The 4,362-nt window shown below is 31.5% G+C and overlaps 2 long non-coding RNA genes across 3 annotated transcripts in view; one reads left to right on the forward strand and one right to left on the reverse strand.

Annotated features, from left to right (window-relative positions):
* The first annotated feature begins 757 nt into the window (after positions 1 to 757).
* Positions 758 to 4,362, forward strand: part of LOC128249952 (uncharacterized) — a 14,232-nt gene continuing 10,627 nt past the window's right edge. The window contains exon 1 of the long non-coding RNA XR_008266098.1: positions 758 to 1,170. This is a non-coding gene — a long non-coding RNA (uncharacterized LOC128249952). The remainder of the gene's footprint in view (positions 1,171 to 4,362) is intronic.
* Positions 3,967 to 4,362, reverse strand: part of LOC128249951 (uncharacterized) — a 6,967-nt gene continuing 6,571 nt past the window's right edge. For both annotated transcript variants that reach the window (XR_008266096.1, XR_008266097.1), the window contains one exon: positions 3,967 to 4,136. This is a non-coding gene — a long non-coding RNA (uncharacterized LOC128249951). The remainder of the gene's footprint in view (positions 4,137 to 4,362) is intronic.

Consider the following 4,362-nt stretch of genomic DNA (forward strand, 5'->3'; position numbering starts at 1 on the left):
AGAGAGAGAGAGAGAGAGAGAGAGAGAGAGAGAGAGAGAGAGAGACAGCGAGACAGACATATAGAAAGAGAGGATGATAAATAATATTTAGAAATTATGAATAAATATAAATGTATTATGGGAAATCGACATTGTAAAGGCTAGAACGATAGACGTCTTGATTGTTATAATCATCGCCATTTTAGATACTAATACACATGGGAATGGAATACTTAACATATATATACTTACTTAAAAGACATAGAAAAATAAATAAAGTATATTTCATCATGCCGTTGCCTAAGGTAGGCTTCCTCAGGTTTGATCAAACTGAAGTCGTCTACAAATAGCGGTTTCTTAAAGAAATACGTATGATGTAACACATGTTTTGGTCTTAATATAGGTATATGCCAATTGCTCTTCATGTTCGTTCATAGAGATAAATTTGACATTGAATATTTCATATGTGACTTTAGAAGAATTTATGTACATACTCATTTTTTCTTTTGCTATCGTGGTTGCTATCGTGAATTGATGAGTCAGCGCCATTGAATTTAAGACATACAATGTGCGACGTGTCACTACGCAGGCTTACCATTTGAGCATGTGTTTATGGAAAGGGGGCGACAGCCAGACGTTTCTGGTTGATTGTATCTCCGTATGACTAATGCTTTTGTTAGGTCTGGGTAGTCCGATCCCCCGAAAAGTGGAGTGTCTTAAATTCAATGGCGCTGACTCATCAATTCACGATAGCAAAAGAAAAAATGAGTATGTACATAAATTCTTCTAAAGTCACATATGAAATATTCAATGTCAAATTTATCTCTATGAACGAACATGAAGAGCAATTGGCATATACCTATATTAAGACCAAAACATGTGTTACATCATATATATACATATATATGGGATTATATACATATTATATACATATTTTATCTCACCATGGTGACTTTAAATGTCTCTGTATTTCCAAATTTGTAATCAAATAACCCACCAATAAGCTGAGAATGAAACTTACCTATATACACAAGCAATCCTATCTATAATGTCCTACTTGATAGCTGCGATCGGTATTACGGTACCTAATAACTCTTCATCTGATGAAATCTTTGATTAGACTACTAGCAGCGAAAACTAACAACAGTGACCTTGATCTAAGAAAAATTGAGGAAGGGCCGACTTACTCTGGTCTGTATTATTTGTGAATAGAGAAGTTGTATTCGATCAGAGAGAATCTATTGTTATTATCATTATTATTTTTTTCCACTGCATTTCTGTTATTGCGATAAAAGGCATTTTACATATCTCGGATAGTCAGGGAGAAAATAATGGTAATATTGTAGAAATTAAAGTTGACTTTTCTAGAGATGTTCATTTGTACGTTCAGTTAGAGAAACAGTTGTGTTTTTGCAATAAAAAGGATGATTACAATTTTGAATAGAAAGGAAGAAAAGACAAGAAGACTCAAATTTTCTCAGAAAGTTTTAAGATTCACCAAAGATGGTCTATTGTATGTCCACACAGAGAAAACTATAATGTTTTTAGAATAATAATAAAAAAAAAGAATGTTTACTTTTTCAGATACTCTGGGAGAGAGTGGAAAGGATGAGTATTCATAGTAGTTGTGGATATTAAAGTTTGTGTCTTTGAAAACCGTAGATATTCCACTCTTTGAGAGTTATTTTCCCCCCGTTGTCCTGCTTGGTAATATTAGCGTTTGTATGTCTTTCAGTTACTGAATGGTAAGAGCAGCGAGGAACACGTCCAGCTGCTGTCAAGCTTGGCGCTGTTCTCTTATGATTATTATTATTATTATTATTATTATTATTATTATTATTATTATTATTGTTCAGTAGTTTTATTTTTATAACGTGCTTTCACTTCACTACCGAGCGCAGCTCTGTGCGCCTTGGGTATGTGCTGTGGTTTGCTGTGGTGCTCTTATGTTTACTGTATTGAAAGTGTTTTGCGTAGAATGTGTGCAGTACCCAGTAGTGCAATTTTCTGTATGTTATATATATTTGTAAGTCCTGGTGTTTTTGTTATGTATTTGTCTGAATATTTTTTTATTATACCTAAGGCACCTACTATGATAGGAATTGTTTCTGTTTTTAGATTCCACATTCGAGTTATCTCTATTTCGAGATATTTGTATTTTGAAGGTTTTCCATTTCTTTTAGAGAAACGTTGTCATCTGCTGGTATTGATACATCAATTAGAAAGCATTTTTTTTCTTCATGATCATTGCCGACTATATCTGGTCTATTTGCCTTAATTTCTCTATCTGTGTGTATTGGCATATCCCAGAGTATGGTTGCTTTCTCGTTTTCTGTGACCTTTTCTGGCGTGTGTTTATACCATCTTTTTTCTGTTGTTATTCCATAGTGTTGGCATAGCTTCCAGTGTATATAGGTCCCAGCTCTGTCGTGTCTGTGAATATATTCCTTCTTAGCCAGGACTGGGCAGCCAGAGATAGTATGATTTATTGTTTCTTGTCCATCTCCTATCATTATTATTATTATCTCATTTATTTATTCTACTTTTTGTAGATTGCAAGTTTACCTTTTTCCACCTTAGTGAGAAAACATTAAGGGTTACTTCCCTTCCTTAGTTTCTTCTGTTTTTCTTGCTATCCTTTGGAGCTTCGTAATTTTGGACATTATGTAAATCATTTGTATTTTCCTTACTCATATTATTAAAGAAACCATTTAGTTTTTTTTTTAGTATTTAGAGCGGATATAATTCGTGCAATGTTTTTTTGAAACGCAGAAATCCGCCCTTAATTTGTGCAAGTTTATTATTTTGTGGTAATCGTCTCCTTTCAAAATGTTCCAGCATTAGCAACAGACTTGGACTGAATCTAAGACTATATATACACACACACACGCACGCACACACATGCCTATATGTAGGGCTGTTGTAATTTTTTTCTCACGATAAGATTCCCTATTAATTGTGTCTTATTTTCATTATGTTTAGTCTTCTTTTCATCTCGTCAATGACATACTACATTTACTCATATCACAAAAGCAACCAGCGAAATAGTAACATGATGCATGTTAGTATATATATATATATAATATTAGGGAATAAAGTATTATTCCAACCTTAGAGGTAAAATTAAGTATGATAATATGAGACCGAATTACGTAATATATAATATATGTATATAACTAATTTAGAGACGAACCACCATTCCACAATTCAGTCAATGAAGAACCCGTCCAAAACCATGCTGTGAGACATATAGCATACAAAATACTAATCTAAAATTTTAATAGTAAATTATATATATAGGTTGAAATCTTACCGAAACTAAGCGCATGTTCCATAATTTTCCCATACATATATATTAAGTGAACAAAAGTGGCAGAGATTTGATTGTAGAAGCCATTACACTAAAGTTACGAAGGTTTTATTGACCTGGACAAATCAATCTTCAGCTGGTCTATTGATGCCTATGTTGAAATTTGATGTATTGCCGGTGTAAAATTTTACCAGCATAAATTTTTTCTTGTCGGCGTGTTCTGTATATTATAATGTAAATATTCTTGCTGCCATTAAATAGAATTGAAGCAAAATAGAAGTTGTAGAATTTTAGCGCTATTCGCGTTTCAATTTTTAAGTGCGCCACATCACTGTTACTTATAAATCGAATCTATTGCCGTGAATTGCATTTTAGTATGTTCGTATTTAAATTCCCATTGTTTTTAATGCATCAAATAATTTAGGGGATATCTGATAAGCATTTATGGATTTTATTTAGGGATTTTCAGATATTAAACATGAATTGAGACGAAATTGTAAATGTCTAGTAAATTAGAGGAATAATTGAGATAAAAAGTTAAATAATTACATGCATATTTAAAGTTGATATAGCAAAACATATCAAAATTAATATTAAAATCTTTATTTTCAATTGTAATGACTATTTCATATTGAAAATTAAAATTATAGGAAATATGCAAAACAAATTTACACGTTTACATTTCAGGTGTGTAATTATTCCAAGCATTGATGCATTGCAAAGATGCAACACCGAATCATCGAAAAGAGTTAGTTAATAATGCATGCAAGTTATCGTTGCAACCATGCATCTATATTAATGAGGTAATAACAAGTGCAGAAAGAATTACTGGTGTGTACATAGCCACCTGTAAAACGAATAGGGATACATGTTAGACATAAATATTGAAAGTAGTGTCATGAGAATGACGGAAGTATACAAATAAGTATATATTTCTAGTTATTAAAATTGTTGTGTTACACGGAATATCATCACGAATTATTATTATTATTATTATTATTATTATTATTATTATTATTATTATTATTATTATTATTATTATTATTATTATTATTATTATTATTATTATTATT

This window comes from Octopus bimaculoides, chromosome 18, assembly GCF_001194135.2.
Source record: "Octopus bimaculoides isolate UCB-OBI-ISO-001 chromosome 18, ASM119413v2, whole genome shotgun sequence".
In the NCBI taxonomy this organism is placed as follows: Eukaryota; Metazoa; Mollusca; class Cephalopoda; order Octopoda; family Octopodidae; genus Octopus; species Octopus bimaculoides.